Source organism: Mobula hypostoma, chromosome 7, assembly GCF_963921235.1.
Source record: "Mobula hypostoma chromosome 7, sMobHyp1.1, whole genome shotgun sequence".
NCBI lineage: Eukaryota > Metazoa > Chordata > Chondrichthyes > Myliobatiformes > Myliobatidae > Mobula > Mobula hypostoma.
In genome coordinates, this window is record NC_086103.1 from 118,654,036 (window position 1) to 118,671,066 (window position 17,031).

The 17,031-nt window shown below is 42.1% G+C and overlaps 1 protein-coding gene across 5 annotated transcripts in view; it reads right to left on the reverse strand.

Moving 5' to 3' along the window:
- Positions 1-17,031, reverse strand: part of LOC134349486 (protocadherin Fat 3-like) — a 763,599-nt gene that overhangs the window by 537,912 nt on the left and 208,656 nt on the right. For all 5 annotated transcript variants that reach the window (XM_063053870.1, XM_063053874.1, XM_063053871.1 and 2 more), the window contains one exon: positions 5,328-5,528. The gene's annotated coding sequence lies outside the window, so the exon portion shown is untranslated. The remainder of the gene's footprint in view (positions 1-5,327; positions 5,529-17,031) is intronic.

Here is a 17,031-nt window from a genome sequence, read left to right on the forward strand (position 1 = left end):
GTAGTTGAAGTCCGAGGTGTAAATGGTGAAGAGAAAGGGAGACAAGACAGTCCCCTGTGGAGCCCCAATGCTGCTGATCACTCTGTCAGACACACAGTGTTGCAAGCACATGTACTGTGGTCTGCCAGTCAGGTAATCAAGAATCCATGACACCAGGAAAGCATCCACCTGCATCGCTGTCAGCTTCTCCCCCAGCAGAGCAGGGCGGATGGTGTTGAACGCACTGGAGAAGTCAAAAAACATGACCCTCACAGTGCTCGCTGGCTTGTCCAGGTGGGCGTAGACACGGTTCAGTAGGTTCACGGATGGCATCCTCAACTCCTAGTCGGGGCTGGTAGGCAAACTGGAGGGGATCTAAGTGTGGCTTGACCATAGGCCGGAGCAGCTCCAGAACAAGTCTCTCCAGGGTCTTCATGATGTAGGAGGTCAATGCCACCTGTCTGTAGTCATTGAGGCCGCTGGAGCGCGGCGTCTTTGGCACAGGGACGAGGCAGGATGTCTTCCACAGTACAGGAACCCTCCAGAGCCTCAGGCTCAGGTTGAATACATGGCGAAGTACTCCACATAGCTGAGGGGCACAGGCTTTGAGCACTCTGGTACTGACACCATCCGGTCCTGCAGTCTTGCTTGGGTTGAGACGTTTCAGCTGTCTTCTCACCTATTCAGCTGTGAAGCCCACCATAGTGGTTTTGTGTGGGGAAGGGGTATAGTCATGAGAGCAGGGTGGGGGCTGTGAGGAGGGGTAGGAGGGGAGAGTGGAATTTGTGTTGGTTGGGGGCAGACAACAGATGACTCATGTGCGGGATGGGCAGGGGCCACAATGTCAAATCTGTTAAAGAACAGGTTAAGTTCATTAGCCCTGTCCACACTGCCTTCAGCTCCTCTGTTGCTAGTTTGCCGGAACCCAGTGATGGTCTTTACAGTCTTTCATCCTCAAAACAGAATTAACACTGACATTCTTTCCTAGTCACACCTTTTCTGAACTACTGTTCCTTTGTTCATCCTATTACCACCTATGTTTATCTTTCCACCATCATCCATCTTATTCTAAAATGATCATTTCTCTGTTTCCTAAAGATTATCAGTAACTCTATCAGGTTCTGACAAAAACTCATTGTACAAATACATTAACTCTGTTTCTCCCGCTTCTGACCCACTGATTATTTCTAGCAACTTCTGTTTTTATTTCATTAATCAAGTCATCTAGTGTAATCAGAAGGAACAGAGTGTAAGATATCTGGGTTTGACAATTACAGAGAAACATGTGAGAGGACACATGGCAATGAGGAGATGTGGATTCTAACAGCATATAGGCAGGTCAAGTGCATTGGTAAAAGCTTAGTAAATGGAGTTTAGTGTGTGAAAATCAGATTAGTAAAAGAAATTTAAAGACAGACAAATAGAGAAAGATTACAGATGAGCAAAGCACAGAGGGATCTAGATGTTGTTGTGTACCCTGATAACAAGGTAGGTCCATCAACAGGTTAAGACAGCAAATGGTACAATGGCTTTTATTGCAAGTGGTTTTGAGTTCAGAAATAGAGGAGTATTGTTACAATTGTACAAATACTACTGAGACCATGCCTGGCATACTGTGCATAGTTTTGGTCCTCGTTATTGAGGAAAGAATGCACTGGCATGGAGAACGATATTCCTGGCAGGAGAGGGTAATTGTATCATGAGCAGCTGGAGAAAATAGATCCATATTCCTTGGAGTTTCTTCTTGAAACATGCAAGACATCCTAAGGGTGACACAAGGGCAGATGTAAAAATGTTTCCAACAGTGCAAGGGTGGTGAATCTTTTTGAGAGCATGTACCCAAATTGGCGATAACCTTCTAAAAAAAATTCTCTTGCATATCAAGGTAACTTTAAGCAGAAATGATCACTAATTAATGAATTAGTAACAATAATTATGGAGCCACACCACCCAGTTATACCCATGTGACGAATTAACGTATTAACGCATACGCCTTTGGAAAAAGGGAGAAAACTGGAAGAAGCTCACACAGTCATGGGGAGAATGTACAGGACAAACTCCTTACAGAGAGGGGCAAAATTGAACCTGGGTCGCTGATGCTGTAATAGTGCCGAAGGAGAAACTGAGAGAAAGGTATGCAGCCCAAACATATAGAGCTACCCATACTCCTGCCTTTAGAATTTTGATGCACCTAGAACACTTTCTCCTTTCACTGCTAATTGCTGATATGACATTGATCAACTCAATTTTGATTTTACTCTATATACACAAATTGCCCTCTTTCGAACCTTTGGCATCTATTTTACTGAGGACCAACCTGAACTCGGACATTGTGTCTACCATCAAATGTGGCAGTATTATAATACCGTGAACTGAACTCCATGTTGCAAAAGCTGAACAGTAATTCTGAAATGCTGTGGACCACAGTTAACCAAACATCAAACCATCATTTGCCAGTCTCTAACTAGCAGTATCACCCCCTGAGCCCTTCTCTCTACAAATCTGAGTGCTCCAACTACACATCGATCATTTTCATTTCCTCCCAAGATCCCAGGCAGAACTGTCTTCATGGACCTATCACTCCGGCCTGTCCCTGTACAATGGATTTCAAGTTCAAGTTTGTCATTCAAACACACATAGGAATGTAATCAAATGAAACAGCTTTCCGCTGGGGCCAAGGTGCAAAAGACAGTACCAACAGTCATACACAGGGCACAGCACATAGAGCACAACAATTATGATAGCAGAAAAACAATGCTACAAAAAATAGTTTAAAATAATCATAAAACAGCACAAGTCCTTGCGTGTCATGGCCTGTGTATTGATGTTGTCCTGGAGCCACATTTCTGCAAGAACAAACCGCAGCAGTTTCTCATTTCATGCAATTGCAGCCACAGAAGAATGCAATCCAACTTGTCTTCCCAGGAGTGAACACTAGAGGGTAGCACCATGGGCGGCACCAGCCCAGTACACAATCCAATGGCACACAGTCAGTTCAGTGTCTACTTCACTGGCAACAACAGGCAACTCCGAGGCACAAGGGCTTCGTCTGCACAATAACCGGCTCTCCCGTCGTCGGTCTGACAATGAACCAGTGAATCTGACTACATTACCAGTGTCCAACAGGGTCTTGTGATCACATGAGAAACATCCAAGCCAATCATTTCCACTATTTGTTGGATTACGCACCCATCCCCCCCCCAACCCGAGTAGCTGAAGCAGACTGCAACATGGTGCGACAAGTCCAGTTCCAATGCTATACAGCAACTCACCAGTGAGCCTACTGACTCCCACTACTACCTCAAACTTTGTTCCACTTCGCTTCTCTATAAACACAATAATCACAACATTCTGCAGATGCTGGAAGTCCAGAACAATACAAACAATGCTGGAGGAACTCAGCAGGTTAGGCAGAATCTATGGAGGAATAAACAGTCGACATTTCGGGCCAAAACCCTTCATCAAGACTCTATTCCATTCTCCCAGTTCCTCTATCTCAGTTATACTTGCTCCAAAGGTAAGACTTTCTGCACAGGCACCTCTGAATGCCTCCCTTCTTCCTGAATGAGGGTTCTCCGTACATAATTGTTAACAAAGGGCTTGACCACATTTCATCCATTTTCCACACTTCTGTACTTAACCTCTCTCCTCTAGCAGAACAATGATAGCGGTATCCCGTTCTTTACCTTCCACCCAACCAGCATCTGCACTCAACATCATTCTTGCCAATTTCCAGTTCCAGGCACAACTTTTCTCCTCTTCCCATTTGTAACTCCCTGGTTCACATTTTAACTCCCATCACCATCTTTCCTTACAGCAAGTGATCCAACACTTGTCCTACCAACTCTTCCTTTCCCAGCATCCAATAACACAGACAGTCTTTCCAGGTGAGGCATCATTTGCCCTTTTCTCCATCTGGTGTACTGCCATATGGTCTCCTCTACAATGGAAAAGCCAAACACAGACTGGGTGAGTGCTTCCTAGAACACTGGTGTTCTGCCCATCAAGCCAGCCCTGAGTCTCCTGTTGCCGACTGTCTTAATCCTCCATCCCACTCTGACCCATCAGCCTGTGGCCTCCTGTCTTGTTACAATGAGAACCAATGCATGCTTGAGAAACAGCTCATCAACTTCTAACCTCGACAGGACACACTGCAACCTTCAGCACTTAATACTGAATCTTACAACTTTATTTTTTCGTCTGTATCAGTCTTCCACCTGTGATATTTGTACATTGTTTATTTTCCGCCTCAGCTTCCTCTGGGAATGGAGAATATGTCCAGCCTGCACTGTATGTTTTTCTACTCTGCATTTTGCACCTCCACTTGTCTCATATTCTCAGCCTGAGCCTGTAGTTGCTCCCATTCGCTCACTGCCAGATAACCTTGTGTATAGTTTACCCCCACGGTCACCTTTCAGAGCTATCCCCCTCCCCCACCCTTCCTGCAGCTTGACAAGGTTCTTTTGTCCTCCCTCCAAGCTCTAACAAAGGGTCTTTGACTCGCAATGTTAAATCCTTTGCCCTTCCCACATGGCCTGATGGGCTTTGTGTTTCCAGCATTTTTGGTTTTTATTTCAGATTTCCAGCATTAGTATTTTCTTTTGATTTTCATTTCCTTTACAGTACTGCGGATCAGCTTGGGGTCTCCTCAGCACTGAGAAGGCAAAATGCAAATTGTGTGATGGCTTTTTGAACATTTCCATTCACAGCTCCAGTTCTACTGGTGATCACAACGTTTTAAATCTCCATTCCAAACCCACGCTTCTGTCCACACGCTTCTATACTGTTTGAACACGCCATGCAGTCTTCAGTCTCGATGAATATTACCGCTCCCCCGCCCCCCCATGGGGCACACTACAGCTTTCCAACCTCAACGTTAAATTTAACAGTTTCTGATATTATTTTGCCTCTAGTCCACCCTTTCCTTGTACCATTCTGCTGACTGTCATTTAATCTTGCTTGTATTTCATTTTATTCAGACTTCGTTTTGTTCTTTCGTTCCTTCCTATTCTGTATTGTATTTTTAATTTATAATTTATTATCATTCAGATGTAAGGTTATTGGCCTAAATTAATAACTATTTAATTTCTCTACAAACATTGGCTGATCTGCTCTGCATTTACAGCTTTTCCATTTCTATGTCAGATTTCAATTATCTGCAGTTTTGTGTTTGCATCAAACTTTACCTCTGTGTTTGTGCTGGTAATTGAGAGACAGGTTCAATTTACACACAAAAATTGAAGAACTAAATTGGTGATTAATCTAATAAAATTGTTTATTACTAATATAATAGCAAAAGTACATAATTTCTGCAAAATCTTGTCTTCAAGTAAGATGACTAACCTTACCCAGTTTGATCTATGGGTAACTCTGGACCCTCACAAATGATCCCTGTGAGTTCTCCAAAACGTTTCAACAAGCCACACAGTTGTATGACCAATTTTCATCAGACAAGCAGCACCAGTTCATGAAGTAGGCTCATCACCATGATCTCAACAGCAATTATGGATGGGCAGTAAATGTCGGCCCTCATCAGTGACATCCATTTCCTATAAATACATAAAAAATTACTGTTACAAAGGTTGGATATTGCATCAGGTATGAACATTTTCATAACCACACTAAAGCACTTGTACGAAAATGGGAAATGATTAACATTTCAGCTTTTTGACTTTTTAGTGGAGCTGATAAAATTCAGCGTAATCACAGGTACCATAGATAGAACAGAAGTTTATTATACTCTCTTAAACATCATCATTGAATTACTTGCTTGTTTCTTCCTCCTACCCCCATGGCAATCTGCCCAACCTTTCCCAGTTTGGGTTACATCTCTGCCTTTTCCAATCCTGACAAAGCACATCCAGTTTCTCTCTGAAAAGATACTACCTACCCAAAGGTGCATTTTTTGCATTTGGTTCTTATTTCAGATTTCTATCATTGGCATTTTTTTGCAATATGCAAATAATACTTGTCATACTGATTAACAGCAAATACTTACCATCTGACAATTAATATGAAACATTTCACAAATGACTTTTGATTGCACAGTAGTAATTTTTGCATAGAGTAATACTTGTAAAATGAGTGCTAACACTTGCAGGCTGCCCCAGCACATCTCTAGGTTTCATTGGTTGTTAACACAAACAGCACATTTCACTGTATGCTGCTAAATGTATATCTGCTAATTAAATTAATCTGAATCTGATTGGCAAAGGATATTACAAACTTGACCAACACACATAAAAGTTGCTGGTGAACGCAGCAGGCCAGTTGCTTGAATTTCCAGCATCTGCAGAATTCCTGTTGTTTGCAAACTTGACATTTGTAATGATGAGTTTGAGTACAGAGAGGAAATTAAGAACCTGGTGGCATGTTGCGAAGACAATAATCTATCCGTCAACGTCAGCAAGACGAAGGAATTGGTTGTTGACTTCAGAAGGAGTAGCGGACCGCATGACCCAATTTACATCAGTGGTGCGCAAGTGGAACAGGTCAAAAGCTTTAAGTTCCTCGGGGTCAATATCACAAATGACCTGACTTGATCCAACCAAGCAGAGTCCACTGCCAAGAAGGCCCACCAGCGCCTTTATTTCCTGAGAAAACTAAAGAAATTTGGCCTGTTCCCTAAAACCCTCACTAATTTTTATAGATGCACCGTAGAAAGCATTGCTCTAGGGTGCATCACAACCTGGTACGGAAGTTGTCCTATCCAAGACCGGAAGAAGCTGCAGAAGATTGTGAACACGGCGCAGCACATCACACACACCGATCTTCCATCCGTGGACTCACTTTACACCGCACGCTGTCGGAGCAGTGCTGCCAGGATAATCAAGGACAGGACCCACCCAGCCAACACACTTTTCGTTCCTCTTCCCTCCGGGAGAAGGCTCAGGAGCTTGAAGACTCGTACGGCCAGATTTGGGAACAGCTTCTTTCCAACTGTGATAAGACTGCTGAACGGATCCTGACCTGGATCTGGGCCGTACCCTCTACATATCCGGACCTGCCTCTCGGTTTTTTTGCACTACCTTATTTTCCATTTTTCTATTTTTTTTATTTATGATTTGTAATTTAAATTTTTAATATTTACTATCGATTTGCAATCCAGGGAGCGGGAAGCGCAGAATCAAATATCGCTATGATGATTGTACGTTCTAGTATCAATTGTTTGGCGACAATAAAGTATAAAGTATAATTCAATTGTTAGGTTCATTTAATAGAGATGCTATGTTGAAAACAAAAGCAAATACATTTTATCCCAGTAAACGTCCTTTTTTCAGTTACAGACTTGGGTGACTTTAAATATTCATAACTATTTTCTTTTGCAGCTCTGACTTCCAAAACAGATTGAAAGCTGCTTCCTCTGAAGGTTCAACAAATCACATTTCCAAATGTCTTTTGCTTCTTCTAGAAGCAGCAACAAACAGGAGCGTGGGCATACAGTGAACTTGAACAGAGAGCATCTAAGAGTGTTGAGGTTGGCAATGTGAATACAGTGCCAGTTGGTGGTCTGATTGTGCAGAACTGTTACCAGGAATATAGAGATCAGACATCCATGAGATGGGGTTAATCGACTGACTCTGCTCCATGTCTGAATTCCAGCAGATCATTGCAATCTTGTTTTGCACAATTCCTGAAGTCAATTTATGTTAGGTTCAGGACCCTGATGTCCTACCTCACAAGGATACCAGCCCCTCCCTAGGCAGCATATACTGCTGTGCTTTGCAACGAGTCGTCCCATTTTGGATCTGAGCATCAGTTCTAGATAAGAACAACTCTCAAGTCATCCAAGTGCTCCTGCTTCCTCCCACGTTCCAAAGATATATGGGTTAAGGTTAGTAAGTTGTGGGCACGTTGTGTCGGAGCCGGCAGTCTGAGCATATCATTGGACTGCGTTGGTCGTTGACACAAACAATGCAATTCACTGTATGTTTTGATGTACATATGACAAATAAAGCTAATCTTTAAAATACCCTCATGAACTCTAATGGAAATGGAGAAACCTTACAAATAAGCAGACTGCAGCCACAATCCGTGTAGGGCTATGACTTGAAACATAGACGAGTCCGTGAAATCAAAAATAAACATGTAGATGTCCACCATGGACCATTCAGAAACTGATAGTTGAGGGAAGAAGCCGTTTCTAAAATGTTGAGTGTGTGTCTTCCCACTCCTGTACCTTCTCCTGATGGCAGTAACGAGAAAAAGACGTGCCCCAAATGGTAAAGGTTCTTAGTGAAGAACGCCACCTTCTTGAGGTACAGTCTCCTCCTCATTCCTCACCTACAGCTGCTAACGGCCACCAGTGCAACCACTATGGCAGCTTTTGAATGAGTGCATCAGGAAGTTGAGGAAAGCATTTCCTGTTGAGTCGAGGATACTGTCAACTTTGAAGGGTTTGTTCAGCCTGTAACAAGTCCAGAAACAGTCCAATAAGGTTTCACAAGGTTAGAAAATTGTCTCTCAAATATAATAAAAGCAACAAAATAGAATGATTACTCTGAAACTGTATGACAAAAGTTATAGAAATTGAAGTTCATACACATAACCCATGCCACTAAGGAAAGAAGTGACACAGCTTTAATCATAGCATCAATATGTCTGCACTGATGCCTGTAAAACATAAAGTACGCTGATATGAGAACTGTGCTCGTCCGATTTTGCAGTGGGAGTAATTTCACTTGGAAATACCAAAGTCCAATCTACATTTGTTTAAAATGATTTTTGCACATCTTGCACATAAACAGGGTGTTATTTGATCCAATTTCTCAGCTTATTTTTCTTGTTAAAATGGATAGGTTTTGCCTATTGCTCAAATGGAGTGGAATTCAATCAGGAAAGCAAACTGGACAGCTGATAGAATATTTGGAGTCATGGGAAATATCCTAGAAGTATAAAGTGAACAGATTTAGGGAAAGCCAGAGGACAGGTAAACATCACAGTACGGATAAAGTCCAACAAAGTGGGATTTTCAAATAAAACAGAAAGACGGTTTATGATGCAAATTCACATCTCTCCATTTCTACATGAGTCTAAGGTAATTAATTACAATCCAGAGGAAACAAGCTTCAAGAACCCTCTAGACTCTCAAGTATAGCTTCCTCAGCTCTCCAACCAGCTACCGGCCCACCATACAAATGCAATCAAACATCAACTTGCTTGCAAGTACATCTGCTGCTGCTGCTGCATTCAATTCATCAATGTGGTATGGTGGTTTTGCTGCTCGAACATTTGGAATAAATTCTCTGGAGAAACTAGGAGCTTCAGAAGCCAAGGAGGAATTAACTGCTGAGGGATTTGAGAAAATGAACTTTCAAGATGAGAATCCTCAAAGGAAAAGATTTGGGGTTGGATATTACTCAATGCCCCTAAAGACAAGACCTAGAAACTCATGAAAAACAAAATTGACCCAACACCACTGGCTTCAAATCTCACAGGTAGGTACACCTCAGTAAAGTAACATATCAATCAGGATGTGCCAATGGCAACATTTTAATGGTTAGTACATCCAACCTTGAGTAATTTTAGTAGTCCCATTGAAACTAATTTATGACATTAGCAGCTCTAAGATATGACCACTGACTCCTATCATCCCTGGGATTCACTGACCCCGGTGAAGGGAGCACAGGCATGGAAAAGGATATCCTGTTTCCCTAGCAAGAGCTCCAACTCCAGGATCTAGCAAAAAAGAATCCCTTCACAATGGAAGGCTAAAATAATACAGCTGTGAGAAGCGTGGTCCAAAGCGATGCCTCTTCATCTGATCTTTTGCTGCAAGGTGTTTAATGGCATTCATTCATGGCAGAATTTGTAGAAACTGCAGCAAATTCCCTTCTGCCAACAGATGCCTAATTGCACTCTCAAATTTATCACCAAGTCACTATTTATACATTAACCACTCTGTACGTCATTCATCAATCCCTCACGTAAAGGGAGAGGGAGAAGATGAGGGGTGGGGGGGGGCAGGAGATTGGGGGTGGGAGATGAGGGTGGGACAGGAGAGTGTGGGCAGGTGGAGAGTGGGGGGCGGAGAGTGGGAAAGGGCAGGGAGGGAGGAGGATGGGTGGGATAGAGAGTGTAAGGAAGAGGGAATGGGGAGGAGAGGAGGGGGGAGAGTGACAGAGAGTGAGTGTGTGTTTGTGTGTGTGTGTGTTTCTTTCTCTGTGTGTGGGGGGAGGGGACATAGCGGTACTATGCTGAATCAAATTCAGGTTTAATATCAGTTGCACATGTTGTGAAAACTGTTGCTTTGTGGCAGCAGTACATTGCCCACAGATCAAGGGAAAAGGTGCTTGCTCCTTGGCAATACATTTGGGCAGGTGGGGGAGAGGAAGGCTAAAGATATTTTTTGCTTCATCTTTTTAATTGTGCAGTCAGGACCGTGATTGCATGATTGCTGGATTACAAAGTATTAGATGAAGCAGGTGATGACAGAATACAATGCTCTCTTCAGGGAGTACCGTGGGATATTTCTGAAGCTCCAAGCAACAGCAAAGGGCCCAATTACATTCTCCTCTCCTAGTAGCCACAATGCAGTGACTGCTACTGTATTCTGTGTCATTAACAGAGATAGAAGGGAAAGAAAAAACAAGAGCAGAGATGATAGCCTTTATCTTTCAAGGAAAGAATAATAGTTGCACCTCCCTTTGAATAGAGAGGGTGCCCAAATGCACTATATGCAGCAGTCACTACAAATTGGGAAAGGCATATATTATTTACTGCGAGCTCTCTTAAGCCACAGAAGAAGTTGTTCAGGTCAACAGTGACTTTAATCTTCACAGACAGAGCAGCCTGAGTGTTGGTATGGGAGTGTGCCTGGAGCTCTGTTTGCAGATGAAGATACATCTCTGTCATACTCTGTAAATCTTAGCTTGCTCAGACAGGTGGGCCGGAGTGCAGATACAGGATGAAACTTGGTGCACAACCTATCCTCACCAAACTCTCTTTCTCCTCCATTAACTTTCTCAGGTAAATAAGCCTCTCACTCCTGCTCCTAGCTACGCTAGAGGTCCAGCAGTGCATCTTGTAAGACTCTCAGATTCCAACTGACAAAACCCACCCCACAAAAATGCTGTAAACACCCACTGATTTTAATACCTTAAAAGAAAAAAGTTTCAATTCTTTCATTGGTATCTCACATTGGTCTGCCCAAACACATAATAAAAATTAGATAATAGTAACTTGCAATAAAATCAATATTTCTTTTGACATACGAAAAATATTCATTTGAATAAAATTTTAGCACACACCCCAAAGCAAGCTTAGAAGAAAATTCATTGGGTCGAGACAACAGAGACTTATGGAGAAGAGGAGTTCGTTGGGTAATACCGTTCCGGCTGACCAGAAGTGCACTGAGAGCGGTAAGCGTAAAGGAGTTGGGTGCTTATTGATCTGGTTAACAACAGATGGTGCAATCCGGAGCATATTACGATCGAGGAACGCGTTTGCAGACTGGATATTGAACTTTTTACTGTTGGACTTCAGCCACATTCCACCGTGATACAACACTTGGCAGCACGGGAGGTCGTTCCTGCCTGTGGCCATCGATCCTGCAGCTCCTCCCGTGGAGGGTCAGACACCCTGAGCCAATAGACTGGTCCTGGACTTATTTTCCATCTGGCATAGTTTGCATTTTGTTGTTTGATAGTTGGGGTTTTTTGTATTGCTATATTTACGCTCTATTCCTGGTTGATGCGGCTGTAACGAAACCAAATTTCCCTCGGGATTAATAAAGTATACCTATCTATCTATCATATTTGTAGGTTACTTGAGAAAGAGCCACAAACAACTGTAGATCCGCAGGCAATGTTATTACTTGTGTTCAAGTACACTGAAGATTAGCTGAAGGTTGGAAAAGACACAGATTTGTAAGGTGTGACAGGACGATACAAATGAGAAAAGAAGTTGTTTACAACTTGTGGTATTGAACAGAAAAACTACCACAAATACAGAAAAACTGAATCAAAAATGGCATTCCCATACTGCAAGAAAACATTGAATCATACATTTCCTAATGACTTATCAACATAGTCTCTTTTAACTATTTCATCATTAATCAAAGAAAACAACTACATTACATTTTTGTAAGTTTCAGAATCTATAATAAGTTTGAAGGGTAAGATGAATGTGGACTTTAATCAAAGCCATTTTATTAAAAAATCATTCTGCTGCTTGGAGGAGTTTCACATCACCACAGCGGCATATAATATAATACAAAATATATCAGAAACAAGCTTACTAAAGGACATCTGAATAAAGCAATAAATCAAAATATTTATTTTACATCAAAATATAAATATAGATCACCTGCTGTCTTTTATATACATAAAATATATGTCATAGTCAATTTGTACTTTTACCCACTATTCTGTCTACTTCTCGTCACAATAAGGGCAGGCAACACACACAAAAAATGCTAGTGAACGCAGCAGGCCAGGCAGCATCTCTAGGAAGAGGTACAGTCAATGTTTCGGGCTGAGACCCTTTGTCAGGACTAACTGAAAGAAGAGATAGTAAGAGATTTGAAAGTGGGAGGGGGAGGGGGAGATCTGGAATGATAGGAGAAGACAGGAGGGTGAGGGATGAAGCTAAGAGCTGGAAAGTTGATTGGCAAAAGGGATACAAGGCTGGAGAAGGGAGAGGATCATGGGACGGGAGGCCTAGGGAGAAAGAAAGGGGGAGGGGGGAAAAGCCCAGAGGATGGGCAAGGAGTTATAGTGAGAGGGACAGAGGGAGAAAAAACAGAATTTAAAAGGCATAGATAGATAGATAGATAAGGGATGGGGTACGAAGGGGAGGTGGAGCATTAACGGAAGTTAGAGAAGTCAATGTTCATGCCATCAGGTTGGAGGCTACCCTGGGGAGCTGCAGATGATAATGCAGAGGTATTGATGAGGCTTGATGTTTAGAGTTGGTTTTCCAAGTTTTCCTTCAGACACACCATATCATGAGCACAGGCAAATGCTGAAGGAGACGCTCAGTACCTTTCCAATAGTGGCTGGCCTATTCAACACCACTATGGACTTTAAATGCAAACAGGCAACTGGGTCACTAATAACCTCTCAATTCTAATTTGGTTCATGGTACCATTCCCTTTAATAACTACAGTCAGTGAGAAAATCCAAGCTGACAGTTTTGTTCTGGGTCAATACCCTTTTCATTTAATTGGCCAGCTTGCATAACTGTTAAAATTGTTCTTATTTATTTCTTTTCACACCAAATGCCAACACTTAGAAAAGGTAACAGTTGTTGCTTGCCAGTGTAAACAGGTAAACTGATACCAACTTTTCATAAATAACACAACGCTTTTTGACATGGTTCAATGCTGTTTGTTACAGACTGGGAAGCATGTTTCAATCTCTGTACATCAAAGGTTGTGCAACCAGGAAACACATATCAAATTAATTCAAGGCAAGTTATTTGACAACTGACGGCATCAAATTGGGGAAACATGACAGAGACTGACAGGATTATACTTAAATTTTAATTTTCAACAAACAGAATGAAATTACAGCTCAAAATTACTTGGAACTAGTTTTCCAATGAAGATCTTAATGCTGCAGTCATTATGTATACACATCTTGAAAGGGGTCACCTCAGAAAGCCGGAACTGGAATGTCATGGCTGTACAGCACAGAAACAAGCCCTTTGGCCCAACTAGTCCATGCCAAAACCATTTAAAATGCCTACTCCCAACAACCTGTACCATGACCATAGCCTTCTAAATCCCTAGTATCCATGAACCTATCCAAACTTCTCTTAAACGTTGAAAGCGAGCTTGCTTGGGCCACTTCTGCTTGCAGCTCATTCCAATCTCTTACAACCCTCTGCGTGATCAAGTTTCCCTCATGCTCCCCTTAAACTTTTCTTCTTTTACTGTTAACCCATGACATTTGGCTATAGTCCCACCCACACATCCTCAGTGGAAAAAGCCTGCCTGCATTTACCTGCATCTAAACCACTCATAATTTTGAACAACTCCATCAAATTTCCTCTCAATCTTCTACATTCTGAAGAATACAGTCCAAACCTATTCAATCTATCTATCCTCCAGACCTGGCACCATCTTTGTAAATTTCCTCTGCACTCTTTCAAGTTTATTTACATCTTTTCTATAAGTAGGTGACCAAAATTGCACACAATTATCCAAATTAAGGCTCACCAACTTCAACATAACATCCCATATGCTATACTCAATACAATGATTTATGAAGGTTAATGTGCCAAAAGCATTCTTTATGACCCTATCTACCTGTGACACACTCTCAATGAATTATGTACCTGAATTCCCAGATACTTTTGTTGTACCGCACTCCTTAGTTCATTGTGCAAGACCTACCCTGGTTAGTCTTACCAAAGTGCAACACCTCGCACTTGACTGTATTAAATTCCATCTGCCAGTTTTTTCTGCCCATTTCTCCAGCAGACAAAAATCCCTCTGCAAGCTATGATAGCCTTCCTCACTGTCCACTACATCCCCAATCTTGGTGTCATCCGCAAATTTGCTGATCCAGTTAACCACATTATCAAATCAAATTCAAACCATACATAGATGCAGCCGAACGAGACAATGTTCCACAGGGGTCAAGGTGCAAAACATTGAAAATAGCAAGTTACATTCAAAATATCAAGGAAAGAAGCATATTCACTGGTTAAAAAAAGACATATATAGCCCAAAATCCTGAGCAACAATGTCCGGCAATCGATGCTATGGTCTCCTGGCAGCGTGCAGACACACAAAATCCAGCTTGTCATTCCACCACTCAAACACAAGAGGGCAGCAGCAACGGCAGAGGCCAGGCCCTGGCTGAGCGCGGACACCACCCTGTAGCACTTCCACATCTCTCACCAGGTCTGTAGCAGCACGCAAGCACAAGGTTTGCGGCCTAGTTCTCACTAAATCCGTAGCTACACAGTTGCCATGTCATCTGTCTCTCCACCAGACAAGGGTAACAGGCTGTGACAACTTACATTATCACTGTCCAAAATAATCCAATTTACTATCTCATCCTGAATGCTGAGCGACTGAACCTTATTGATCAGCTTCCCATGGAGGACCTTGTCAAATGCCTTACTAAAGTACAAGCAGACAACATCCACGGCCTTACCTTCCTCTTTCCTGGTAACTTCCTTGAAAATCTCTTTTAAGTTTGGTTAGACATGACCTAACATGCACAAAGCTATACTAACTATTCTTAATCAGTCCCTGTCTATCCAAATAGTTTTATATCTCATACCGTAGAATACCATCCAATAACTTTCCCACAACTGATGTCAGACTCACCAGCCTATAACTTCCTGGTTTCTGGTTAGACCCTTTCTTAAACAGCGGAACAACACTGACCATCCTCTAATTCTCCGGTACCTTTCCTGTCGCTAAGGAAGTTTTAAATATATCTACCAGGGCCCCAGCAATTTCTGCACTTGTCAGGCCCCGGGGATTTATCCACCCTGATTTGCCTCAGCATAGCAAACACCTCCTCCTCTGTAATCTGAGTTGATGTCACTTTGCCTCACTTCTATAGACTCTGTATCTGTCTTCGGAATAAATACAAATGCAAAGAATACATTTAAGATCTCCCCCATATGTTTTGGCTCCACACATGTATTACCATTTTGGTCTTCCAGAGGACCAATTTTATCCCTTGCAATCCTTTCGCTCTTAACATTCTTGTAGAATCTCTTAAGATTCTCCTTGATCTTGTCTGTTAGAGCAACTTCATTCCTTCTTTTAGCCTTCCTGATTTATTTCTTAAGTTCTCTTGTATTTCTTGTACTCCATAAGCACCTCATTTGTTCCTACTTGCCTACACTTGCTATGCAGCTCCTTTTTTCTCTTAACCAGTATCACTTGAAAACCAAGTATCAATATCACTTGAAAACCAAGGTACTCTACACTTGTTATCTTTACTTTTTATTCTGACAGGCATATACAAGCTTTGTACTCTCAAAATGCCACATTTGGAGGCCTGCCACTTACCGAGTACACAGTCTGTCCCAATCCACACTTGCCAGATCACTTCTGATATCATTAAAATTGGCCTTTCTCCCATTTAGAAACTCAACCTGTGGACCAGACCTATCTTTTTGCATATTTACTTTGAAACGAATGGCATTGTAGTCATCGGATGCAAAGTGTTCCCCTGCACAAACTTCTGGCACATGCCCTGTCTCATTCCCTAATAGCAAGTCCAGTATCCCACACTCTCTCGTTGAGGCTTCTACGTACTGATGCAGGAAACTTTCCTCAACACATTTGACAGACTCTATCCCATCTAGTCCTTTACAATATGGGATTCCCAGTCAATATGTGGAAAGTTAAAATCACCTACTATAACAAAGTCTATGTAATTAAAAACAGACAAAATGGGGGATACCGTGATGGGAAATGATTAGACCTTTAGAAATTGGAGAAGCCATAACTAACGACAGCTTTCAAAAATCTAATCTGAAGATTACATTGGACCTATGCTCCCACTTCACAAATCAAGCTTTCAACCCTTATTAATGACCATGTACATACTCGTGCCGAAGAACATTTAATTTACAATGGCAAGCCGCAACTCATCTGTACTTTGAACCAAACTGGCAAATAAATAATTATTACTCAGTAACTATTCCAGTTACTAATGCAAAAAGTGGCTTGTAGAGTATAATGTTGTTTTCATTCAACATAACACAACACAATGGGAAGACTAGATCCATCCAGTCACCTGGACCCACTTCCTGCCCATATTCCTCAAAGACCATAAGACCATAAGATATAGAACCAGAAGTAGGCCATGTGGCCCATCAAATCTGCTCCACCATTCAATCATGGGCTGATCCAATTCTTCCAGTCATCCCCACCCCCCCCTGCTTTCAGCCCATACCCTTTGATGCCCTGGCTAATCAAGAACCTATCTATCTCTGCCTTAAATACACCCAATTGATTGACCTCCACAGCCGCTCATGGCAACAAATTCCACACATTTACTACCCTCTGACTAAAGTAATGTCTCCATATCTCAGTTCTAAATGGAAGTCCTTCAATCCTGAAGTCGCGCCTTCTTG